Source organism: Petaurus breviceps, unplaced genomic scaffold, assembly GCF_028583685.1.
Source record: "Petaurus breviceps papuanus isolate PSGF00001 unplaced genomic scaffold, PetGlider_PUasm1.0 38, whole genome shotgun sequence".
Lineage (NCBI taxonomy): Eukaryota > Metazoa > Chordata > Mammalia > Diprotodontia > Petauridae > Petaurus > Petaurus breviceps.
This window is the reverse complement of record NW_027186304.1, coordinates 19875479-19903477: the sequence shown is the minus strand read 5'-3', so window position 1 is coordinate 19903477 and position 27999 is coordinate 19875479. Positions and strand designations below refer to the sequence as shown.

Below are 27999 nucleotides of genomic sequence, written 5' to 3'. Positions count from 1 at the left end.
TTTTGTGCAGAGCAGGGCAGAGTAGTATTGTGTTGGTGGCAATATAAGCAGCAGCAGATAAGCTAATCTTTCACTGGGCTGACCACAGTGTTTAACACACAGACCGTGAAACAGGTTATTCAGTGCTAGCCTCCAGCAGGAATGAGGCCTGGCTCGTGTCCCTCCTGACCTCCCACATCCTTATCTCCCATAGACCTGTTGAGGTTCCAAAGACAGTGACTGGCCCTGTCCTAGGCAGTACTTTATAGACTTAGAAGGAGCCCAGATACAGCGCAGAGGCTAAGGATTTGAAGTTTTCTGGGTGTGTATTTGGGCTGGGCCCAGCCCAGATTTCTCAAGATCAGTAAACACATCCATAGCCAGCACTCCAGGGCTGTCCCTCCTCAGCTGTTACCATGTAATCCATCGGGCCCAACATTCCACCGGTGGGCTGCTGCTTATCCACTTGGGCCCAGCTTGCATTTCAGCTGGTCTCATAAAAATAGGCTGGGAGCCCTGGAGAGGGCACTTCTGGCCCTGCTCTGGTCCTGCGCTAACCAGCTGAGAGTGTGAGGCAGGAGAAGACAGTGGGAGTCATGATGTCATCCTGCATCCGGAGGCCTAGAAGGTGTGTGTGTACTCAGATAGATGCTTTTGCATGAATGCCTCCCTGAGATGAAGGAAATCTGAGTTATGGGGAGGAGGACAAGGGAAGAAGAATTCTCACCAAAGGGAAATAGAACTGCTGCTCTTGCAAAATATTTGTAATTCAGAAAGAATTAGCCCACTCTGACACATAATGGCTCTGTGACCCTGGGCAAGTCTCTATGTTCTGGGTTACTTTCTAAGACTCTCAGAGAAGGTGCTGATTTGCATTGGTAGAGGGAGCTTCTTGTGGGAGTTCTCTATGTTGCGGTTTAAAACCAGGGACGCCAAAAACTCTTTGGGGTGGGGTGGGGGGGTAGGTAGGTGCAATGGGCCTGCTGTTCAGTAGGGCCAGGCCTATCTATAATGAAGTTAGAATACTGGGGCTGGGGACAGCTTTATTAGGACTCCATCATTCTATGTCAAAGAAATCTCAGATCTTTATCTAATTCAAGAAGGAACCACGAGGAGAGTAAAGGTCTAAAGAAACCTTTTAATCATTTTTTGAATGTTGCTTAAATGTCTCTGGTCTCCAATAATCTATACCAATAATAAATACACAGATAGAATGTTAAGGCACCACACCATTTCCTTGATATAGTGCCCAGGGTCTAAGTACCCTTTCCCAAATGAGAAAACTATATAAATAACATTTGGGAAGGGCTACTCACAATTTTAATTTAGTAGAGAGGGATTAAGGAAGCCAAGTGATTAGAGTTAGTAAGGAGGGTGGGGAAAGATGGATTGGGTGAGGAGGGGGTGGAGAAAGATGCTTTCTGAATCACTGAGCCAGGACCAAAACTGAGGGGGCAGCTGACTGTAGAAGCTGCCACAGAATTCCTAAGAGCAGCTGAGACAGCTGGGGAGAAAGTCTGGGACCTTCAATTTGGACTCAGTTAAACCCTTTAAGTGGGCAATGTTTAGCTCCAAGGAAAGAGTGCAAACAAACATTTAAGAAACAAGCTAGGTTTACAGGCAGTAAGGCATACTGAAAGAACATTGGATTTGGAGAGCCTGGGTTCAGATCCCAGCTCTGACACTAACTACCTGTAACTTCAGGCAGGTCATTTCACTACTCTGTGCCTGTTACCTTATCTGTAAAATGAGGGATTTGGACTAGATGGCATCTAAAGGCTCTTCTACCTCTAAATCTAGGTTCCTATGTACACATACACACACATACACAAACACGCTCACACACCAACTGTGATAGTAATGGCAATTAAAGATTCCCCTGTATTGGCTTGGTTTTCAAATTGATTGTATTAAAACCCAGAGTTTGTTAATCCCACCTGTGGGATGGGCTTGTTGATGTGAAAAGAAAGTCCTGAAGTGGGAGGAGCTGGTGATGTAGATTTGGAGAGACAAGAGAGAGGCGGAAGTTCTTTTTGGAAGCAGCACCTCGTGGAGAGGGAGAGACTAAGAGATTGCTGGTGGCCGCTTTGAATTGCCCTGGACTTTTGAGACCTGCCCCCTGAGCTGCCAAGGACTGAGGAGACATGGCTGTTTTGCTGGTACTTTGTCTGTCTGTTTTGATGTTATTTTGCCAGATTTGTCCACTGGTGAAAGACTGTCCTGTTGAAGAAGTCCTGGAACCTGGCATTTGGTTAAGAAGGCCTGAGACTGTCCTGCAGACAGAGAGTGAATACTGTCCACTGGTGAGGGACAGTACTGAGAGTGAATACTGTCCACTGGTGAGGGACAGTACTGTTGTTGCAGGGGTCTGGAGACTGTCCGGCAGACAGAATGAATACTGTCCACTGGTGAAGGACAGTGCTGTTGTTGCAGGGGTCTGGGAGCCTTTCTGTTGGTTCAGAAGCCCTGAAGAAGGATTTTCTTGTTGTATGTTTACAGAAATCCTGGGAGAGGGCTTTGCTAATGTGTTCAGGGGTTCTAGGACTGTTCTACAGACAGAGGATAAATTCATGAAGGGACTGGCAATGTATCTTGTGGCTTTGCTAAGCCTTGTCTCCCCAGGAACTAAGATTGCTGAGAACTTGCCTCCTGTCAAGATGAAGAAAAGACCTCCATTTGGGTATTAAGTGCTGTGTTTAAACTTGATGTAACTCTGGGGTAGATTCAATTGTGATCCAGGGGTGGGGAACTTTTGACCTTTTTGTGTTCTATGGTTGAGCAAATGAATGTATTACTTATGTTTGGAAACTAATCTCCATTTGAGAAGAGGGGCTTTGTGGTGGACTTAATTAAGGTATAGCCTAGGGGTGGAGAAGTATTTGGAACAGAGACTTTGTAATTGATTGAATGATTGGAAAGTCCTGGGGTGGGGTAGGCCTTGGAGATGATTTAATCACACTTAGTAAATGCTGTATTTTGAATGATGTCATGTTTTTGATCTTCTCTGTTCTGGGTTTGTTACTGAATAAAATAGAGAGCACCTATGCTGGTATTTTGAACCTGGGAAGTTGCCTTTGCTTGGTATTACATTACACCAACTCACCTAACCAATCATTTAATCAAGCAGTTTCAGGGAAATGAGGTAAAAGAAATCAGTCTGCTGGTAGACTGGCTCTGTGTGTGCATGTGTGTGTTTGTGTGTGTGTGTGTGTGTGTGTGTGTTGATGGCCATTGACTCTCCTTTGCTTCCCCGCCATTTACCTTTACCCATTAGAATTGCTTGTTTCCTCCAAAGCTCAGCTCAAATACCATCTCCTCCATAAGGTCTTTCTTGATTCATACTCTACACTCCTATTTCTTCCCTCTCAAAAAAACTGTCTTGTTTATTTTATATGTAATTATTTTTCATATTTAAGCACGTATACTTGTATTCCCCTAGAACCAAGATGTGCAACTCGGAGGATGTTCCATGGGATGGTTCCCTCTCAATTTGGATGCTTATGATCTTGAGTCTTCACTTTGCCCCACAGTTCCCAGAGAAAAATGTTTCTTTTTCCACCATTTGTAGAAATAAACCCAAGTAAAGGAGCAGATGGTATCAGAAGATCTAATAGCTGGTATTAGGTACACAGTTATGGTGCTATGCTACAAAGGCAGTATAGTGTAGTGTATACTGTATCAGACTTGGAGTGAGAAAGATCTGGATTCAAATTCTGCCTCAGATACTGCCTGGCTTTATGACCGTGGGTAAGTCACTTAAATTCTGTCCTTTATTTTTCTATTCTGTAAAATGAGAGCCTCCACAGTCCATTCTAGGAGAAGAAAGGAGAGGAAAGAAAATGCCCAGAGCCAAGAGTTGAATGTCTACTTCATGGAACAGTAAGTATTTGAGAATCATAAACATAGAGGTGATAGTTAAATACATAAGATCTAATGAAATCACCAACTGAAGTCAGGTAGAATGAAAAGAGAGGGCACGGGACAGTGCCCTGTGAGAAACCAGTGATTAGTGAGCATGACCTGGAGGAAGATGCAGCAAAGGAGAATGAGGAAGAGTCAGATAAGTAGATAGAAGAGCCAGGAGAGTGTTGCCCCGAAAAACTAGAAAGAAGAGAGTATCAGGAAGAGGGAGGACAGGGTGACTAGGCGGCACAGTGAATAGAGCGGCCGGCCCTGGAGTCAGGAGGACCTGAGTTCAAATCTGGCCTCTGACACTTAACACTTACTAGTCACTTAACTCCAAATGCCCTGCCTTCCCCCCTCCAAAAAGGAAGAAGAAGAAGGAGGAGGAGGAGGAGGAGGACAAAGGCATTGTCCCAGGGTCTTAGTTTTGTGCCTCTGACTTTTCCCATTCCTATTCATTTGCATAGAAGACACAGAGAAATTTGGGGTTGATAAACTGGGGCTGGAAGAGGCAAATCCAGAAAGTCTTTGGTAGTTTTCTGGAAGCATATCTACCTCTAATCTGATGCTAATCATATGCAAGTTAGCAATCAGAAATTAAGCAGGGGGCCACAAGGAATTTCTAATATTTAGTCAGAGTGAGTCCTCTGACAGTGATTCTGCTTTTGGTGAGAAGGCAGGAGGGATTTAAAGGTTTTATGGAGAAAATGTTTTATTGCTATTTTTTGGCCATTATATTTCCTAAAATGCCTTTGCATTAAACCAAATGTGTCTTCTGTCTGTCTTTAAAAAGTAAATACACTGATGAGGGTTTATGAGCTATGGTTTTGAGGGTAACATTGATTTAATGCTTGTTAAACTATGACTGCCAAAATTCATTCCATAGTCACTGGTCTGTGGTTTCTATGACCTTTACTTGCTTTATATATGGATATATTTACTTCTTATAATTTTGTTATACTTCCTTAGATATATGTAAATTAATTGATAGTTTGCACATACATACACATATATCGGCATACAAATACATATATAAAATATATATATTACATATGTATATCCATCTATCTATCTATATACAGAGAGAGAAATTAATTGATTAGGCCTTTCTCCCCTTTCTAGGATCTTTCTGTACTAGAAGCTTTTCTTCTCCTTCCCCTATAGATTCTGAGTTAGTAGTTATATATAGAATCTCAAGGGAAAGGACTTCATAAAAGGGCTTTTGATCTTCACTTGATAAAATAGCCCAAAACCAACATCCTGGCACTGATAGGCAATTTTTGCCTGTTTCAGAAGCAAGGCTGCCAAAGAAGACTCATGCCCATCTTAATTGGCTACTATGCAATATATATCCTTCTATTTTTACCCTGGAAACTAGCCCAGAACATCACCAGCTGTTTCTCCAATTATAAGTTCGTAGATGTGCCCACAAGGGCCCAAACAGTCCTGTAGTTCCTAGGATCATAGAGAAAAGCCTCCACATCCTCGTTAGCTAACGCTGAATATACTGGGAAACAATCGAATCCCATAGGCTTATTTCCTTCAATCAATTAGTGTGATCAAAGGTTACATAGCATAGATCCGGAAACAATAGATAATAACCACCTATCACTATCCTGGAACCACCCAAAAGAAGGGACCGTCCCTAATATGCATCAAAAACGGGAATTTTGCTGTAAAAAACGTAAAGATGGGAAGGCATTTCTGGAGATGCCACACGACCACCACCATCCTGTCCCATCTGGATGCAGAGTTGGAGGACCACAGCATCCCCCAACTATCCTTAGTTTGCTGTAAAGAGTATCTATCCTTTAATAAATCTCTCTTAAACACGAGTCTTTTGTAGGTTTTATCTTCCTCCTTTCCCTACTGTAATGACTGAACTACCACACAATCACTCTTCCAGAGAGATCTTTGACAAAAAGGAAGAATGGAAATGTGAAATGTGTGGGAGAAACTAATCGAGATATTTTAAAAGTCTTGAAACTCACAGAGAGCCATCATTTAAATGGCTGCAATAAAGCGGCCCTAATTCACCACAAATAACTATAGTAACCTTGCAGGACAAACTTAACATGCAAAGTGGGGGGGGGGGGGTTTCTCCCAGATGCAACATTATGATGAAAGAGGAACAAAATACTGATGCCTGAGAAATTTAAGCAGAAACTGAGATTTTTCCCTAACTTTAGCTGTTGCACGAAGATGAAATTTTGTTGGTAAAGGCTCTTACAAGAAGACCTTTAAAAAATGTGCTAGAGCTCTGACTCCAAAGGCATCACAGCAGAAAGAAGAGACAGAAATAACACTGGCCTGACAAATGTAAAACTAATGATGAGACACTCCCCACTATCTATACATTCAAATTCATGGTCTGTTTCTTGATGTTTTGTTCTGATGAGCATGATAAAAACACCCTGGGAAAAGAACTTGGTTCAGAGGATCCATATTTTCTGAACTGTTGGTAATGTACTTATGTTAAGACTTTGTGGGGGCACAAAAATCTGGGGGCGGAGCCAAGATGGCGGAGTAGAAGCACGACCTTCCCTCGGCTCCAGCTTCCACCCTCCCCAATCCATGTAAAAAGAGGACTCTAAACAAACTTTGGAGCTGCAGAACCCACATAATAACACAGAGAAGCTAACCTCCCGCTGAGGACAGCCCGGCAGGCCTTAGGATTGGCCAGCGCAGCGCTCTGGGAGCCCAGCCCAGCCCCACGCAGAGGCCTTAGCCCCAAGGCAGGCCTAACCAGCCGCCTGCCAGAGGGACTCCAGATCAGCAGCAGCTGTGGCCGTTTCCAGATTTATCAATACACAGATGCGAAGGACAAGGTGAGAGGCCAGTGCAGTCTGGACTTTGGGACCCAGTAAGTGGGAGTGCGTGGCTTTTACCCCTGGGCAAGAAGCTGCTGAGACGCCAGCACAGCCTGCCAGCGCCACGTGGCAGCTTCAGCTCCTGGCCTGCAGAGTGTAGGAGGACTAAGCACCAGTCTGAGGGGTAATCGCTCTTGCTTTAACCTGCTTGGATCTGGATTGCAGTCTAGGGTGGAGATCCTGGGGTGTATGTCCAGCTTGCCAGAGCGTGTGGAGACCTCAGAGAGGGCACCCATCTAATACCTCCGGCAGCTGAGAAAACCCCAGTGTTTGGGACAAAAACTCTCCTGTCTGGTGGCAAAACTCTCCTACTGTGGCAAAAAGCCCAAAAGTCAAATAATTGAGTGGCAAAATGAGCAGGCAAAGGAAACAAAGCAGACAGAAGATTCCAACATTACACTCCTATTTTGGGGATAAGAAGGAGCAAGGCATGGAACAGGAGGAAAACAGTGAAGTCAGAACTCCTGCACGAAAAGCTTCAAAGGAAAATACAAGCTGGTTACAGGCCATAGAGGACCTTAAGAAGCAGATAAGAGAAGTGGAGGAAAAATTGGGAAGAGAAACAAGAACAATGCAAGAAAATTATGAAATGAGAGTCAACAGCCTGACTGAAGAAAATAATACCTTAAAAAACAGACTGACTCAAATGGCAAAAGAGGCTCAAAAAGGCAATGAGGAGAAGAATGCCTTAAAAAGATGAATTTGCCAGATGGAAAAAGAATCTCAAAAGCTCACAGATGAGAATCATTGCTTCAGAATTAGATTGGAGCAAATGGAAGCTAATGACTTTATGAGAAATCAAGATGCTGTTAAAAAGATCCAAACAAATGAAAGAATAGACGGCAATGTGAAATATCTCATGGGAAAAACCACTGACCTGGAAAATAGATCCAGGAGAGAGAATTTAAAAATTATTGGACTACCTGAAAGCCATGACCAAAGTAAGAACCTAGAAAGCATCCTCCAGGAAGTTCTCAAAGAAAACTGCCCTGATGTTTTAGTACCAGAGGGCAAAATAGAGGTTGAAAGAATCCACCGATCACTTCCTGAAAAAGATCCCAAAAAGAAAACTCCTAGGAATATTATAGCCAGGTTCCAGAATTCCCAGATTAAGGAGAGAATATTACAAGCAGCCAGGAAGAAACAATTTGAATATTGTGGAAACACAATCAGAATAACCTAGGATCTGGCAGCTTCTACACTGAGGGATTGAAGGGCTTGGAATGTGATATTCCGGAGGTCAAGGGAGCTGGGATTAAAACCAAGAGTCACCTACCCAGCAAAACTGAGTATCATGTTCCAGGGGAAAATATGGTCATTCAGTGGAATAGAGGACTTTCAAGCATTCTTGCTGAAAAAACCAGAGTTGAATAGAAAATTTGACATTCAGATACAAGAAGCAAGAGAAGCATGAGAAGGTAAACAGGGAAAAGAAACCATAAGGAATTTATCTAAGTTGAACTATTTGCATTCCTACATGGAAAAACAATAATTGTAACTTATGAAACTTTTCTCAGTAGTTGAAGGGATTAGAAATATATATATATATATATATATATGTCTATATATGAGGGTTTGTGGGCATATGAATACATATGTGAATGTGTGTATATATGTTTACAGGTATACATAGATAGAGGGTACAGGGCCAATTTAACAAGAAGGGATGATACTTAAAAGGTGAAATTAAGAGGTGAGAGGAATATAATGAGAGACAGATTGGGGCAAACTATCTCATACAGAAGAGGCAAGGGAAAATAGTTACAATGGAGGGGAAGAATAGGAAGGCAAAAGGGAATGGGTCAACCTTATTCCCATTGAATCTGGCTTGAGGAGGGAGCGAAATGTACACTAAATAGGGGATCTCATCCTCCAGGAGAATGGCAGGGGAAGTGGATGAGAGGGGGGATGATGGAAGGGAGGGCAGGCTGGGGTGGAGGGAAGTTGGAAGCACCCAGTTTTGAAAAGGGACAGGATCAAAGTAGAGAACAGAACAATTGGGAGGTGGGATAGGAGGGAGGGAAATATAGTCAGTCTTTTACAATATATCTACTATGTTATTGTTTTGCATTAGCCGCACATGTACAACCTACTGAACTGCTTGTCTTCCCAGTGGGGGTGGGTGGCAGGGGGGGAAGGGAATGAATCTGGAATTGAAAGTTTTAAAATCAAATATTCAAATATATATATATATATGTGTGTGTGTGTGTGTATGTATATATATACTAGTATTAATACCATCTTACATGTAATTAAGAAATGGGATGTACAGGCACTGAGACATAGAGATCCACTGGAAAAGTCTAAACGGGTATGGAAGAAAATATGGGAGAGAGCAGATTGGAGGTGGGGATATCCTGTGGGACTGCTGTTTTGGGGGGATGTTTGGGGGAAAAATGGGGAGAAAATTTGTAACTCAAAATCTGGTGGAAACGAATGATGTAAATCAGAAGTTAATAAAGCATTACAAAAATTAAAAAAAAAAAGAAAAAAAAGACTGTGGGGGCTTTAAAGCTTTTACTTTGCTTTAAATGGCAGAAGGGAAAAGAGACAAGTTAGAAGTCATGTTGAAGCTCTGCCTTCGAATAAGAAAAGCATTTGGCTAGACATTGGCATTATAAAGACAAAAATGAAACAGTCCTTAACCTCAAAGGGCTTAAATAGGTAACATGGTTGACTCTGGCCCAGCTCTTTGAGGGTCAGACCTAGTACATCTCCCCCTGAGGTTTCTACAGTACCCTGAAGTGTTCTGAGTATCTCTTTTTTCTGTTATTGGCTCAAGCCCCCACCAGTTAATGCTCTTCCTATTTTTAGCAAGCCAATAACTAAAACTTCTTTTTCAATTAAGCACTTAACATTGGATAGCTTTTACAAAAAGAATATTTATTTCAAAGACTTAGTGAGAACAACTGTATAAACATTCTCCCCAACACATTGGGGAGTATAATCTCTCTCTCTCTGTCTCAGTCTTTCTGTCTCTCTGTCTGTCTCTGTCTCTGTCTGTCTGTCTCACACATACACACACACACACACACACACACACACACACACACACACCTCACACTACTACCTTGGTCTCTGAGAACAGGTATAAGGCTCAAAACTTATCTCAGTTCCTACACAGCATTGTTTCCATCAAGTTCACACCCAACAGTAGCATCATGAAGGCTTCTGCTGGCCTGGAATCCTGAAGCTCTCTGTGCTCCTAGAAACCTCATTGCTGGGGTGGCTACAACACCCAGCCTAAATTCCTGAAGTCCCAGATTCCTGAGGATCTCTTCCCCAGCCTTTGAGACTCCCAAGGTTAGAGGTCCCACTACCCACTCCTAGAACAAACAGAAAGGGCCAAGGACCCAGGCCAATTTCTTTTCTTTCTTTTTTTTAGGTTTATACACACACAATCATGTTAAATACATTTCCACCTTAGTCACGTTGTGAAAGAAGAATCAGAACAAAAGGGGAAAACCATGAGAAAGAAAAAACAAAAGTGAAAATCTATGCTTAGATCTGCATTTAGATGCCATAGTTCTTTCTCTGGATGTGGTTAGCATTTTCCATCACAAGTCTTTTGGAATTGTCTTGGATTGTTGTAGTACTGAGAAGAGCTAAGTCTATCATAATTAGTCATCACACAATGTGGCTGTCCAGGCCAGTTTCTTGGGGGCCATATGGCTTTGGGCAGTGAACATGGGGAGAGAAGGGTAACATTAGGCCCTCCCTTTACTACATGGCATCACTAGACTTGAGTGAAAGGGTCACCTCACTCCCCCACATGAAAATACAACGAAAAGAGAAAGCCAGAGCTGACTCAGGTCCTTTCCTCAGCAGTTCTGGCTACATAGTCAATGGAAAAAAGGTTCCTCCCAATCACATGGTATGCCACCTGAAATCAATTACAGAATATACCCACATTCACTTTCCTCACACATCATAATGATTCTAGCAAACTGGGGTCTGCACATGTGCCAGACTCCCATTACACATGCTATAGGAGGGAGGTGACACACACATATAACATATGTTATATGCAAAATAATTTCAGATGGAAGACACTAGACAGCTCTGGGTTCGATTTCTCACTCTTCAGACTTTGCCACACCATACCTTAGCTTTCTTCTCACCCTGCAACATGCATTGGTCCTTAGGGTCCCTTTCTCCCATTGATGAGCTCCTCATGGAATCTCCATTGAAGAATCCATTCTTTATTCCTGTCCTAGCTCTGCTCCTGACTCTCCAGATTTCACCACTATGTATAGATACCTTCCCTATTAAAATGTATTCTCCTTGAAGGGAGAGAGTCTTGCTTTTTGTTTTCATTTGTACCTTCAGCACTTAGCACAGTGCCTGACACCTAGCAAGTATGTACTATGGATGCTTGTTAATTGTTAACTGACTGTCTATAAGGGAGCAGGGAAATTGTTATGCTGGAGATGGCATTTGAGCTGAGGTTTGGAGGAAATCAGGGATTCCAAGAGGTGGCGGTGAGAAAAACAGCGTTCCAAGCATGGAAGACAGCAAGTGCAAAGGCACAGAGATGGAGACGGTGTCTGTGTTTGAGGGACAGCGAGGCCAGTTTAGTTGAAGAGGACTTAAAAATACCCACTCAGAACTACACAGTTCAGCGTTTGGAAATCCACTAAAAAAGGGTTAGAATAGCTAAGGAAGTGATCAAGGAAAGAACTTGTGTCAGTATACAGCGTGTCCCTGAAGTTTGTACACATAGAAAATATCATTATGTATATTTTCAAGAAATGAAATGAATGAAATTTTCTTTTTTTTTTATCTAGGGGGGAAGGCAAGGCAATTGGGTTAAGTGACTTAACCAAGGTCACACAGCTAGTAAGTGTGTCAAGTGTCTGAGGCTGAATTTTAGTTCAGGTCCTCCTGATTCCAGGGTCGGTGCTCTATTCTCTGCACCACCTAGCTGCCCCTAGGAATGAAATTTTCAACAACATTTTATTTAATTAGCATAAATGAAATTTCATAGGAAGACATAAGAAACACATAGGAAATATTATTAATTAATTAAATTAATCTCATTAATATGGAAAATAGTCCCCAGTAGCTAATAAAAGCTTTTATTCCATATGAAATTGTCATAGCTAAAATTTATGCTAATTTAATAAAATGTTGCTGAAAATTTCATTCATTTCATTTCTTGAAAATATGCATAATAAGATTTCCTATGTGTCCAGACTTTAGGGACACCCTGTAGATCTACTCCTCTCTCATAAAAACCTCATCATGGAGATGTAAGGGGCTGGAAGGGTCTGCCTGGAATAGGGTAAACCCAGAGTTCATCACATCTCCATGTTTGGACCTTGAAAGACTTTCACAGAGAAGCCAAACCAGCCATTAGACAATGAGTAGAATCAGGGCAGAGTACTCTTCAAAATTCCATTCTGGGCCATCCAGTCATGTAGCAGAGTGATGATGATGGCTTGCAACCATTGCTCACCTGAAGATTACAAGTTGATGGGAGAGATGGGTGGGGAACAGAGGAGAGTTATTGACCAAGTTACATGAGAGAAGGATAAGCTTGCACCTGCCAGAGGGACAGAGAGAAATTGGTGCAATAACCTTAGTCCTATCTGGAATTCCTTTACCTCTATCCCACCTCCTCCATTTCTGGAGCAGGGAAACTGCTTTCCATTTACCTGTCTGCCAAACATTTCCTCCTTTTCCATCTAATCCTCTGGGCAGAGGGATATGGAAGGCAGAAAAAAGTTCCTTGTGCTGCAGCCAAAACAAGTTGGCATCTGAAGTTTATTTCTTTAATTGCTTATTTTCATTTCTATGCTATTTGCAGTAGTTATTTAAAATGAAGTGGTCATCTGCTATGAGTTTATTAGACCATGGATACTTGGAACATAATAGAGAAAAGGGGATGACAAAGCCCAGTGAGAGAGGAGATTTAGATTTTTTTTTTTTAACAACACAGTCTTTAAGGAGGTAGAATCAACAAGAGAGAGTGAATCCATCAACAAAAATAGTTTTCCAGAATGTCTATGCATAAGTATATGCTGAGGTCATAGACCTTTTCCTTTTGACAGAGAAATAGAGAAACTGATAAATGAGTCAAAAAGCCACAGGGTATCAAGCTTGGAGCTGTTTTTATCTGAGAGCATCTTGGCACTGCAGAAGCAGCTAAAGCTTGTTTATGCTGCTGCTGGGCTCAGTGGACGTTGAGGCTCCTCGATGCATAGATGCGTGCATATACATGCACATACACCCCCCCCCAAAAAAAAAAAAACAGGGTCCCAGTTTCTCCTGGGTTCCCACTCCCATTTGATATAAGCCACTGTGCCATATGGGGCATTTGCAATGTTATGTAAATAAATAGCAAGAAACACACTGAAAAGCATCTAATGAATCACAACTGAATTGTAGATGGTGTAAACATTAACATTTTACTACAAAGAGACCCTGTCTTAAACTACTTAAAATTATCATGTGATATCTGAAGTTTTGATGTTGTTCAGTTAAATTCAATCAACATTTGCAAAATGGCTTCTAAGTCAGACTTTGTACTAGAATCTGGAGATACAAAGATAGGAAACATCCCAGGCCATCCTATATCTTTTGTTAAAAGCTATTAGATGAAAAAAAAAACTATTAAACTAAGCTCAATTTATTCACCCAACTCCCAACAAAAGGCATTTGTATGTTAGGACTTTGAAAAATTACAAAAATTTCGAGACTGACAATGGACAATTGCTGTAGACTTTAATAAAGTATGAATGCAAATATGGAGAAATACTTTGCATTTGTAACTCCAAAGAAACAGACAGTTCATTTAGCAGCTATCTACACATTACAATCTCCCGGGCAGCTGGAGAAGACAAAAACCTAGCTACGAAAGGCTATAATTTGTATTCATCTGGAACTCCATTGGATTGCATTTTCATTTCATCACTTTGGGCAAGTTCTGTTTTGTGCACCAAAAAAAGAATGATGAATCATTCAGGTCATGCCCTTCCTAAGGACAAAATGGCCTGAATGTCTCTTTTGGCCTGAAATACTATGATTCCATGAGCTAGCAGAGACTTACTCAATGTTTGCTAAGTTGAAATGAACATCTAAGCTTGCTGCAAGTTTTTCAAAGTCCAAAGGATGAGAAGGGACCAGATAAAACATTGTACAATTCTGCTGTTGAAGCAGATTTCTGTGAAACTTTCTGTTTTCAGTACCAGTCTTTGAGTAGAGTCTCAAAAGCCGTTGTCTGAGATGGATTTGAAGTAACATTTAGAGGAAGGCCCATTCTTTTTGATGTCTTTGCAGAAACGAATACATTTTCTTAGAAAGCAGAGGTGGAAATAAAGATTTAATTATAGCAGAGGTGTAGACACTAGATCACTGACACAAAACAGGTCAAAGCAAGAAGGAAGGCAGAGTTAGACCTATTAGAGCAGAATGCTAGGAGAAAAGTATACCTGTATTTACAATAAAGTTTTCATGAAGGGAGTCATGTAATCAAATAAACTATTAATCAAGCAGTATTCCATAAAACCAAACTCAAACACAACAGCAAATTAAGAGAGCAAATTAACAACTGACATTTATATAGAATGTTAAGATTTTCAAAGTACTTAACATACATTGTCTCATTTTGTCCTTGCAATGATCCTGTGAGGGAAGAAACACAAGAATTATCCCCATTTACAGAAGTAACTGGTAACTAGCCAATGAGCCCAGCCCTTGTGAGCAGGCATCAGTGTGCTAAGCTGATGCAAGTCCCTGAGGGAAGAGGCTGGGGAGCCTGATTCTGGGAGAACTGTAATGATATGTGATTGGAGGGGTTTGTAGCATGTGCATATATGCTGCAACTGGTTCTGTTCTGCTAACCACATGGTGAATCAGAGCCTCTTTGATTGGCTGTAGAGTCAGAACTATGGGGCATTCAAAAGGCATTAGTCTTTTGGAAATTGGCCCTTATCTTTAGCTACTTCTTTCTGCTGTCAGTATCTAGTGATAGTGAGAGACGATTCTGTAAGGCAAAGAGGCCTTGGGTTCTCCTATCTAAGGCTGACATGTGGCCCATGGTGGTGGATGCCCATTCTTTCCCTCAGCATTTGTTCTTTCATTTTAAGTGGAGATTGAAGTCTATAATTTTGTGAGTTTTGAAAAGAGTGCATGAATGGTTTTGAAGCAAGCTGATCATCACTGAGTCCCAGAAGAGCAATCTTCAGGTCCCAGACCAGCAGTTAGCAGAGACAAAGACATCCGGATGGGAACTTGGTGGGGACAAAGCATATAAAAACCATCTTAAGTCTGAGCCCACTTTTCCTAAAGACCAACATTATAAAAGTTAGTGTGCCCCCACAGTGTTGGGGAAAATGTTTGTACTTCTGTTCTTACTATTTCTGTGAAGTAAATATTTATTGGTAAAAGCTATTTAATACTAATTAGTTAAATGTGACTGGGATACCAGTCAATGGATGGCTAACAATGGAAGGAACCATGCTAGAATGGGGGCTAGAGCTGACAGGATTAGAGAAAAGCTACCGTAAACACCTAGAACCCTGAAAGGGCAGAGAGGATGTGGCCAAATCGGCTGTAAGAAAGTGAGGCCCAGAAAACTCACTGCATAGATAAAGAAAGGAGAAGAAAGGAGAGAGTAGGGAAAGGGAGGAGAGAGGAGAGGAAGGGAGGAGGGAAACAGAGAGACAGAGAATGGCTCAATGCCTAGAAGTCATAAGGAGGAAAATTTGGCATAAATATAAGGAAGAGCTTTATTAATCCCAGAAAAAGGTGACTCAGAGAACATCAATAACTACCAACCTTTATGTTTACTCAACCATCTATAGAAAACAGTACAAGAGTCATCTATTTATGAATGGATGCCATCCCCATTAATAGCATTAGTAGGGAATAAGCAAGCTTTTAAACGTGAGATTCAATAGTGGAACCACACCTTTATCATTTGGTAATTAACTAAAAGAATAAAGAACATGAGATCTCATTGCACTTATTGTTTGTTGACTATGAAAAATCATTTGATTTGGGAGGAGAAAACACTGCCTAACAGGCTCTTTAACAACAAGGTGACTCCCATCCATACATCACAATCATTCAAGATTTCTTGAAAAATATGACTGAAATATCTGATTAATGACCCTCTGATGATAAACAGGCAAAGGATAAAACAAGGAAATGAGTATTTGCCAGTCGTTCATCACTGTGATAAAGGAGATAACAGCATTTAGGCTGAAAGGAATTTGTTACTTTTTTTGTAAATTATGACAGCCTCCAGTTATTCCTATTTGTACACAGTAACTTTACTCACTGAACCAGCTGCAGTTTTGGAACTTCCTCAGAGAGATTTTGTGTTTATTGTTGTCATTCAATTGTTTCAGTTGTGTCCAACTTGTTGTGACCCCATTTGGGGTTTTCTTGGCAAAGATATTGGAGTGGTTTGCCATTTTCTTCTTCAGCTCATTTTACAGATGAGGAAATTGAGGGTTAAGTGACTTTTCCAGGGTCACACAACTAGTGAGTGTCTAAGGCCAGATCTGAACTCAGGTCATCCTGACTCCAGGACCAGTGCTCTATCTTCTGCACTACCTAGTTGCCCTGAGAGAGATCTATAATGACAAAAAGAATGCTTGACCATCCAAACAGAAAGAACAAGTGGATGAAAATGTCTATTGTCTAGATTTCTACTTGTATTTTGAGGGGCAAACTGTAGAACCTGTTCATCAGTATATTCACTAAAAAAAAAATAGTGCAGATGGACAGTGAGTTGGGCCCAGAGTTGGATAGCAGTAGGAAATATCAAATATCATAAAATATCATTTAGGACTCTAAGTTTCCCATGAAAGGAAAGGCCCATATTTTCTTTTTTTTTATTGGAGGGAGGAAGGCAGGGCAATTGGGGCTAAGTGACTTGCCCAAGGTCACATGGCTAGTGATCGTGTTAAGTGTCTGAGGTCAGATTTGAACTCAGTTCCTTCTGACTCTAGGGCTATTCACTGCGCCACCTAACTGCCCTGAGGCCCATATTTTCAATACCAATATTCTACTAATGTTGCTACATGATAGCAAGATATGGAATGATAATTCTCAGTAGAATTAAAAACAAATATCACATGAAAAGAATGGAGAGTCTCATGATAGAAAGCTACAACGTATAACTAGTGAGGAACTCTAAAGAACAGGAGTAAAAGATATCCTCAGATAGTGTAAAGCCAAGCATGAGCAGCTTTTCCAAGGACTGCTGCTCTGAACAGCTTTCAAGGTTCTGATTACACAGTATAGTGAACTCTCTATTTATTCAGTAACAAATTAGAGCAAAACATTCACAGAAATTCAAATACAGCAATTCACCATGTCACAACTCAACAACTTATCACTAAAATGGCCACATAGTTTTCACCAAAGTGTCACATAGTTTTAAGCAAAAGATAACATTCATTTAGTAAGTCCTTCATTTAGTAAATCCTTAATTTAATCATCCTTAAGGAGGCAAGCCTTCTTAATTGACACAAAGTACCAAGGTCAAAGTCTTCTACCTATGGTGCAATCAAGTTACAATATCATCAGTCACTACTCAGTACCCTCGTAAGGGGTAGTGGAAAGTACAAAGGCCATCCACCCCTAGGTTACAAGTAAGTTACAATCTCATCTGTCGGCATTAATACCCAAGAAGAGGTCTTTTCATCTTGACTCAAAGCAGGCTCTCAGCTTCCATTGTTCCTCTTCCATGGTCCCAGCTCCTACCTGAATCCAACCAACTGCTACCTGAGTTCAAAGGCAGACAGCTCCCAGTTCCTTCTCCAGCTCTCTGTGTAGTCTCTGTTCCTTATTGAAGCTCACAGTGTCTAATCCATCTCAAGTCCTTCACAGTTTCAGGTCCTGGGAAGACAAGGCTTAACAAAGCCACAATAACATTCATCACATTGCCGGCACCTTTATCAAAATCACTTTCTATCTGTGAAATCAACATAGACCCAAAACAGACAGACAAAGTACTGATACCACAGTCATGCTTCCTCTGGCAGCTCCGGCTGGCCCTCAGAAGTTCTCAGCAGAAGTTTTGGCTGGCTCTCAGAAGAAGCTCTGACACCATTATCTCTGTTCTCAAAATCAAAATCACTTTCTCCAGCCTGGGCCTCTGCTCCTCAGCCTCCATGCAGCTTCCTCCAAGAAGTTCTGACTCTCCAGCTTGTGTTTTTCCTTATATAAGATATTAGCTCCTCCCTGTTCCAGCCCTTTCCTGTTACATCAGGAAGTTCATCCCACTGTGGGATTCACAAGTTCTGGGTCCTAATACTTGACACAATAATGAGGTTGGAACTAAGTGCTAAGTACTTGTTAGCTTGCCAATACAAAGGGGATCTTCAAATTCCATTACTATTACAGATGGGGAGAGAATATGTGCTTGTCCCATCATGAAAGTGAAGTATAACAGGTAGATAGCCAACTACTCATGACATCAGGAGAAAGTAAGGAAGGTCTCACTTCTGAGTAGACCTCAGAGGTGAACTCATGGGAAGATTTATGTAAGAGTTGGACAAAATGGAGGGTGGAGCCAAGATGGTAAAATGTGTTCATGGCAGCAACCCAGCTGAAGTCTCCCCACATTCTCCTCCAAACATAAAATAACTCCTCAAATCAAAATCTGGAGCAGCAGAGCCAATAACAGGTCAGAGTGAGACACTTTTCTAGGTTGACAGAAGAGGTCTGTGACACTAGGGAAAAATCATGTTATTGAAGCCGTTTTTAAATGAATCAAAGACAACAAAAGGAAGTTCATGAGGAGATAAAGACAAGCAGGACAGCACTGACAGTAACTTGTTGAATAATTACAAACGTTTTTAGAAAGCACACAATGAGTGCAGCTTAAATGTGGCGTATATAATCTTCTGTTCTCCTCTGCATGTGGAAATGTTCCTTTGGTGTTTACATCAAGAACAAAAACAATCTTTTAAAAAAAGAATATGAACTTCTTGAGGGCAGGGACTATTTTGTATTTGTTTTTGTCTCTGTACTGCTAAAGCTCAGTGATAAATACATAGTTGGTACAACAATAAATGCCTTCTGAATTGAAACTTAAAAAAAGGAAGGGGTTACAAGGGACCCTTTACAGCTGGCACTGATTAGTAATATTATTTCCCATTCACAGTTCTAGGTCTCAGTTCCAGGGTGGAGAGGAGTACTTGTGGTAGGTCACAAGGGAGCAGGGCTCTGGTTACAGTTCCAAGACAGAGAAGAGCACTAACACTTGCAGCTTCAAGGAAGTAGTGCCCTTCCTAGATAAACACCAGAGTGCTGACCAGGAGAGCAGTGACCACACCTCTCCCCAAATCATACTGCCTTGGAAGCACCAAAAACTTGTAGATCCCTAGAACTAGCTCTGGAAACAGCAGTACAAAAAAGTCTGAACCTTAAGACAGTGTCTTCTGTAAAGTCTATCATGAGCAGCTCTCCTGAGGACTGCTGCTGTGAATAACTTTAAGGATCTAATCTCATAGTATAGTGAACTTTCTATTCAGCAATAAATTAAAGCAAAACATTGAAGAAACCAAAACACAGCATTCACAACAATAACAACTTATTACTAAGGTGGCCATACCCAAATCAAGTTTTCTTTCATCTTGACTCCAGGCTGACTTCCAATCATCCTTAAGCCAATCTCCCTTAAGGGATAGCAGAAAGCACAAACACCATCCATCCCTAGGTCACAGTAAGTTACAATATTATCAGTCAGCACTGAGTACCCAAATAAAGTCTTCTTTCATCTTAACATGAGGCTGACTTCCAAACTCCATGGCTCCTCTTCCATGCTCCTTGTTCTTTCCTGGATTCACAGGTAGGCAGCTCTCCTAGCTCTTGCCTGGATTTACATGCAGGCAGCTCTCTGCTCTGGTTCTATATCTCAGTCCATGGGAACTATTCCACTCTAAGCCCTTCACAGTTTCTGTTTCTAGGAAGACAAAGCTTAACAGAACTACAACAATATTTACACATATCACTGGCACTATCATCCCAATTCACTTTCTATCTGACAAAGTAACACAAAACCAACAGACAAAGTTTCTGTCTGAGAAATCAAACACACGTCAACAGTAAAGTCCCAGGACTTCCGTAAACAGTAGTAAATCCCTCTTTCAGGACTTCTGTAAACAGCAGTAAAGCCCTCTTCCAGGACTTCTGTAAATAACAGTAAAAGTCCTCTTTTAGGACTTCTGTATCAGCAGCAGTCCTCTTTCAGGGCTTCTGGTAAAGTCCTCTTTCAACAGACAGAATGCTTTGTTCTGACAAAGTAACATCAACACATCCAGAACAGACAGACAGAGTGCCAAACATCACAAACATTCTCTTTCTCAGTTCTACTTGGTCCCAGCTCATGCTCAAACTTTTATCTGTTCTGCTCCTTCCTGTTCTTTGAGGTCAGGTCCACAGCTGGGGACACCCACTTGGGTGGGGAGGACTTTGACAACTGAACGGTCAACCATTTCTTTGCCGAGTTCAAGTGAAAGCACAAGGACATCAGTGAGAACAAGAGGGTTGTTGGCCATCTTTACACTGCTTGTGAATGTGCAAAGTGTACCCTCTCTTCCAGTACCCAGGTCAGTATTGAGATTGATTCCTGCTATGAAGGTATCGACTTCTACACATCAATCACCTGAGCCCATTTCGAAGAGCTGAATGCTGATCTCTTCTGTGGAATGCTGATCTGACAGTGTGGAGAAGGCCTTAAGAGATCCCAAGATAGATAAGTCTCAGATTCATGACATCATCCTGGTGGGTAGTTCCACTTGAATCCCCCAAATCCAGAAGCTTAACAAGAAGCTCAACAAGAGTATCAATCCTGATGAGACTGTTGCTTATGGTAGCTGTCCAGGCTGCCATTTTGTCTGGAGATAAATCTGAGAATGCGCAGGACTTGCTGTTGTTGGATGTCACTCCTCTTTCCCTTGGAATTGAAACTGCTGGTGAAGTTATGACCATTCTGATCAAACGCAATACCACCAACCCCACCAAGCAGACACAGACCTTTACCACCTATTCGGACAACCAGCCTGGTGTGCTTATTCAGGTTTATGAAGGTGAAAGAGCGATGACAAAGGATAACAATCTGCTTGGCAAATTTGAGCTCACAGGAATTCCTCCAGCACCCAGGGGTGTTCCTCAGATTGAAGTAACATTTGACATTGATGCAAATGGCATCCTCAATGTTTCTGCTGTGGATAAGAGCACAGGCAAGGAGAACAGGATCACTATCACCAATGATAAAGGATGTCTGAGCAAAGAAGACATTGAGCGTGTGCTCCAGGAGGCTGAGAAATACAAGGCTGAGGATGAAAAGCAGAGAGACAAGGCATCTTCCAAGAATTCCTTTGAATCTTTTGCTTTCAATATGAAAGCAACCATAGAGGATGAAAAACTTCAAGGCAAAATTGGTGATGAAGACCAACAGAAGATCCTTGACAAATGTAATGAAATAATCAACTGGATGGATAAGAACCAGGCTGCTGAGAAGGAAGAATTTGAGTATCAGCAGAAAGAATCGGAGGTCTGCAACCCCATTATTACTCAGCTGTACCAGAGTGCAGGAGGCATGCCTGGTGGGTTCCCAGGGGGTGGGGCAGCCCCATCTGGAGGTGCTTCTTCTGGACCCACCATTGAAGAGGTCGACTAAACACACCAGAAAGAGCATTCCACACAGCTTTCCAAAAATTGAAGGACTCAAATTTGTAGCCAAGGCAGTAGCAGTTTAAAAGTAACATTTAAGCTACTGCGTAAATCTGGGCATTCTGAATACTTGAATGTGTGCAGAGGGAGAGAAGTGAACAACATTGCACTTTATCAGGACTGTAAACAAGTGGAAATGCAATTGTCTTGGAGAATAAAATGTATTTAAAATTGGCACCATAAAAAAAGGAAAAAGTGAGCATGGCTGATACAGGTACTTCCTCAAATGGGATCCCCTCTCTGGGCTTTTGCTCTCCCCTCTGTACCCCACTTGGACCTTAGGCCTGCCTGTGTCATCACCACTGTGAAAGGCCAAGGCTTCATATCTGACTTTACAACCATATCATCAAATCTGTGACCAATCAGGCGTCTGGCATCAAAAACTGTGTTGGTGGGGTTCATCAAAACTTGATTCTTTGCAGCATAACTGATTAAACTTTCTGTGTCAGTGAAGGCAATGTAGCTTGGGGTGGTCCTGTTTCCTTGGTCGTTAGCAATGACCTCCACTTTCCCATGTTGGAAGACTGCCTCACAGGAGTAAGGGGTTCCAAGATCAATGCCAACTGTGGGTCTCTTCAACATAGTGGCTGGGGAGTCAGGGGTCATAGCTGACCACTGTGGAGAAAGAAGGACTGCTACTGCATTGAGTAGCAGCCATGCTCACTTCTAACCCAACTCCTGACTCTCTAGACCTTTCCACCTTGTTCCTGAGTGGGTACTTCCCCTTCATACTTTTCAGTTTCTTTTTATGTGCTATCTTTCCTTATTGAAATGTAAACTTCTGGAGGGTAGGCACTGTCTTTTTGCTTATATTTGTATTCTCAGCATTAAGTACAGTTTCTGGAACATAGTAAGGGATTGATAAATGCTTTATCTAGTTTAACTAGATAAACTTGTTCATTTGACCCTACAGGGTATAATTAGAGCAAGGTGTAGAAAAATTTCCAATGTTTTCCCCCTCATTTGAGTTCTTCAAGTGGAAGTTAGGTGTCTACTTTGGGGAGATATTATTCAAGGTATTCTTAGCCAAGTATGGTTGGTCTAGACCCTAGAAGACTTCTAAGTTTTCTCCCAACTTGGAGATTCTGTGATTTTATGTCTTCCCTTCAATCTCTAGTTTCTTTCTTGAGATGTATAAATTCATAGAATTTTTGAGCTAGAGGGACCTTAAAGGTCACCTCCTCCAACTCCCTTATTTTTTTTTTTAAAGCAATTGGGGTTAAGTAACTTGCTCAAGGTTACACGGCCAGTTATTATTTCTGGGTGTGGTGCTGAGTATCTGAGCCCGGATTTGATCCAGGTCATCCCGACACTGGAGCCGGTGCTCTTACTCTCTGAGCCACCTGGCCGCCCCTAAGCAATTGGGGTTAAGTAACTTGCTCAAGGTTACACGGCCAGTTATTTCTGGGTGGGTGCTAAGTGTCTGAGCCCAGGATTCGATCTCCAGGTCTTCTCAACACTGGAGCCGGTGCTCTTACTCGCTGTGCTACCTGGCCGCCCCCAACTCCCTTATTTTTAAAATGAGGAAACTTGTATTATTGAAAATTACACAAAATCATATTACAGGATTTGTATAAAATTCTCTCATTGTTAAGCGATTTTTCCTTATATTTTTTTCAAATGGGCCTCTTTGCAATTTACATCAATTGCTCCCAATTCTGTCCTGTAGGGTCAAGAAAAACAAGTCTCATCACTCTCCCACATATCCTTGAAGTCTGGTTAAGTCTTCTCTTCTCCAGGTTGAACACTTTCAGTTCTTTCAATTGATGGTTCTATGTCATAAACACAACAACCTTCGACATCCTGGTTGCCCTTCTCTGACACCCAGAATTGAACACAAAATTCCTCTTATTTAACAAGCATAGGATTCTTAACAAGGGTATAACTATCTTTCACCTAAAATCAGGAAAAATAGACCAACAGAGATAGAAGCAACAGGAGAATCATGCCCTCTTGGCTTCCCTTCAACTCAAGATGAGAGAGGGCTATAGGTCATTCCCCCATCCAGAGGCCCACTGTAGTCATTCTCCAAATTGTTTGGTTTTCCCGATGTCTCCAAAGCCAGCAAAGACCCGGCTAATTAAGACCCCTATGTTGAACTAAATTGTATTTCTCTTTCCAAATTATACGACTGAAGTTACTCAAGTAACTAAAGTAAATTGGATTGTCATATTAACCAACCAGCAAAAATTATAGATTATATTATTTGGGGCAGGAAAGGGGATTAGTCATTTGAATATACTATAAGATGCCAACTAAAATAAAAGAGGGGGCTAGAAAATCCCAGATTTGGGCTCTGTCATAATGACTACAACCTGCAAACTATATCAAGACTTATTAAAGGAAGTATAGCAAATGTGTATAGGGTGACTTACTAGAAGTTATCAGTATGATAACACACACACACACACACACACACGCACGCACAATCTCTGGACAAAATCAGATCTCTTCTTAATATTAGGAACAGATGTATGAGATAGATGGAGAAACAAATTAACATCAAAAGGTTCCACTGACTGATATTCTTGGGAAAGAGTTGCTTCTAAATGAGCTTAAATCCATAAGCTTTCAAAATTTGCAAGTCAGTCCACTTCATTGCTCTCATCAAATAGTTATAAATAGTAAAATGCTTCACTTGAGGAAGAAAAAAAATTAATGAAGAAAAATAGAAAGGCTCTACAGGAAACAATGGTTTATATACCTTCAGATTAGACATTTCACTGTAACATCTGAATTCTTTACTGTCACTAAAAACTTCTGAAATTTTAGAATTTGATAGTTAATTAGTCAGATTGCCTAAAAACTCCATTGGAATTTGAAAAAAATTAGTTGCCAAGTCCCAATGCCCAAAATATATTGCGTCTGAGTTATACAAACTTCGATAGAAATTTTACAGAATCACAGAGGCTGTTTAGTCCAACACATACCTAACCAAGAATACCCACTACACACATATCTTATAAGTGTTCAAAGTCTTTGATTAAAGATTTCCAGGGAGAAGGGACCTACTCTCTCCTGAGGTAATCTATTCCACTTTTGCACAGGTCTCATTATTAAGTAGCTTTTTCCCCCCTTATTTCATTTTGAAATGGCCCCTTTGCAATTTACACCATTTGCTTCCAATTCTGTCCACTAGGACCAAGTAAAACAAGTCTAATCTCTCTCCCACATATCCTTGAAGCATGCTTAAATCTTCTCTTCTATAGGTAGAACACCTTCAGCTCCTTCAATTGATGGTCCTATGTCATAAACTCAAAGACCTTCAACATCCTGGTTGCCCTTTTCTGGCACTCAGAACTGAACACAAAATCCTCTTATTTAATAAGAATATAATTTTTAACAAGGGTATAGCTATCTCAAATATTTCTTCACCCCAAATCAAGAAAATGAGACCAACAGAGATAGAAGCAAGAGTAAAACCATGTACTCTTGGTTTCCGCTCAACTACAAGTGAGAGAAGGCTAGAGGTCATTCCCCCACTCAGAGGTCCACTGCAGTCATTCTTTTCAGTTCTACCTCCTTCTAGAACACCGGCCAGGAAGGAAAGACCAGTACAATTTATGTCTGGTGATTGTTATTTGAATTCTGCTGGGTATGTGTTGGTAGACAACTGGCTCTCCAGAAAACCAGGACACATTAAGCCATGATTTGTAGCATTTGCCAATTTCTAGGGTATATAAGTTCACACCAAAATTTAACAACCAGCTCTTAAGAACCTATAGGAACTTCCCCTAGCACATACCTGAAGGTATCTCAGTTCTGGATCCCACAGCCATCTACAGCCTATCTCTTTATTATGAAGTTACCAGACCAGAACCAGGTATAGAATATCTGCCACATATACCAATTCAGGGAACAAATCTCTTCCATATGTCATAATACTTATCTAGTGTCTCAAACATCTTCCATGTGGTGATCACATCAGCTGAGCACCTCACAAGTCTCATCCCAATCCCTCATATAAAGGATAAGCCTAAAATAAGCCTCATGGAATTCTGGGATTAGAAGGGAATTTTTGAAGTGGTTTTGTCCATTCCCACCCCCCTTTACATAGTATCAGACAAGTCATGCCTAACAGAATCTAACTTTGGCCTCTTCTCAAAGACCTTAAAAAGCCCCACAAACTCAAAGTTTTAAAAATAAATGTTAAAAATTGTTTTTACATGCCACTGGGAAATAAGATATATAAGCAATGGGGCATAGAAATCTATCTTACCCTACAAGAAAGTAGGAAGAAAGGGGATAAGGGAGGAGGGTGGGTGATAGAAGGGAGGGCAGACTCGGGGAAGAGGTAATCAGAATGCATGCCATCTTGGGGTGGAGGAGGGGAGAGATGGGGGGAAAATTTGGAACTCAAAATCTTGTAGAAATGAATATTGAAAACTAAAACTAAATTAAAATTAAAAAATTTTTTAAAAGAAAAAACCCACAAACAAACCAGAATTGTACAACTACCATCAATAGCCAGATCAAATGTTTGGAAAATATTAACAAGTTCTTCCTTAGAGTAACCCTAATACATTCATTGCTGCTTCTTGTATCCATTTATTCTTGTTCTTACTTCAGCAAAGGCTGATAACAAGCTGATTGCCTTCCCTTTGAAGACAGCACTATATTTATAATTCTTGGAAATCTCCATGCAGGTGCCTCTTCTCCTCACCCAGCTAAACAATCCCAGTTCCTTTAACCTCTCATTTTATGTCTTTATTATGCTACTCTTTAATCATCTTCGACTTTCCTTTGAACTATCTCCAGGTTCTCTACATGCCTTATAATTTAACTTATAATGTGAAGATCAAAATAGAAGTAAATGAAGACGATCCCTGGAAATGATTACTTCTGCCATTCTACCCCTCCAGGACTGCTCCCAGGCCACTGGAAATGACCTATTTGTTCACTAAAGCTATATAGTCCACAGAGTATGTGACCTTGGTCAGATAACTGGAACCTATAAGCAGAGACTAGAGTGTATTTTAAGAAAAAAATCACCATTCCCCCAATAGGTCACCTCAAGTGGGGTCTGAAAACTGACAAAGCAAAATGAAATACCTCTTTGCCTCCAAGCCTTGGTACAGAGGGTATATTCTCCTCGTGAGAAGAATACTTACTTCTGGATTTACTGAAGGCTCTTTGTGTAATGCTTTTTTGTTTTGTTTTGTTTTGTTTTTGAGGGGAGAAGGCAAGGCAATTAGGGTTAAGTGATTTGCCCAAGGTCACTGGGAATCTGAAGATCTTCCCTATCCCTTGGCCCCTTGATAGGCTTAAATGACTCTGAGAACCTTCCCTGATTTATATACTCTGCCTCCTAATAGGCTGAATGTGGTCACACGGAGCCTGTGATGGGAGGCTTGTTTTTCAGGAATGCCCATACCTTGTTACTTTGTGACTGGGCAGTGGGACAAGAGGGCTGTGACATTCTCTGAGCCAGGAGAAGGCTATATATACCCTGATGTGAGTTTTTACTTTGGGGCTCACTTTGGGAAGAGTTGTGTGATTTGGCCAGATGAGATTTTGGGCAGCCATTGAGCCCCCTGGCTTTGAAAAGCCAGATGTTGGTGCTTCCCTCTCTGGTAACTAACTAGGTATGGATGTAATGGTCAGACAGCTGATAGCCCTGTCTGCTGAATTGTGTTATTTTTTGTTGTAACTTCTGTTTGTATTCTCTGAGGTTCAAGGTGCTGACTTTTCCCCCTGAACTAGGTAAATGATATATGTTTGATTGATTAAAGTATGATTGTTAACCCTTTTTGAGTTGCAACCCTTTAGAAAAGCAGATCTAAGAACCTGTGCTAGCAGCCATCCTGAGTATACTAGGGTGCTTGCTGCTACACTCACACAACTAGTTAAATGTCAAGTGTCTGAAACCAGATTTGAACTTAGGTCCTCCTGACTCTAGGGCCAGTGCTCTATTCACTGTGCCACCTACCTGCCCCTACCAGTGTTGTTTTGAAAAAAAAAAGCCATTAAGAACTTTGAGCTAAAATCAACCTTTGCTTATATAACTGGACTTGGAGTCAGACATCCCAAATTACAAAATGGATGTAAGTTGTCTACTTCAAAATTCAGAGACTACAAGGAGTTTCCTCACATGTGAGTCTAATAGAGTCTAAACTACTAGAGGGTAAGGGCCATGTTTAATTTACTCTTGTATCTCTATCAGTACCTAACAAAATGCATTGCACAGAGTAGGTGCTTAAAAATCTTTTTTTTTAATGGAAAGGGACATCTCCAGTTGTCTTGATCTATATCTCACCACCGGACCCAGATGGCTCCAGAGGAGAAAGTGAGGCTGGTGACTTTGCACAGCCCTCCCTCACTTAAATCTAATTCATTTACATGTCATGGCATCACCTCCCTGATGTCATGGTCCTCTTCGAGAATGAAGGGCAAACAACCTTTTTATGAATTAATGAGTGAATGAAATACAGTAGGTATATTAAATAAAGACTATTTTCATAAACCTTATGGATACACTGATGGTTGAACAGATGTTTGTTGACTGACTAAATAGCTATTGCCTAGGAAAAAGAAATGTCTTGAGAATTAA

The 27999-nt window shown here is 41.1% G+C and overlaps 1 pseudogene; it reads left to right on the top strand.

Moving 5' to 3' along the window:
• Positions 1-14: 14 nt before the first annotated feature.
• On the top strand, positions 15-27912 carry LOC138170354 (heat shock cognate 71 kDa protein pseudogene; annotated as a pseudogene).
• Positions 27913-27999: the final 87 nt, after the last annotated feature.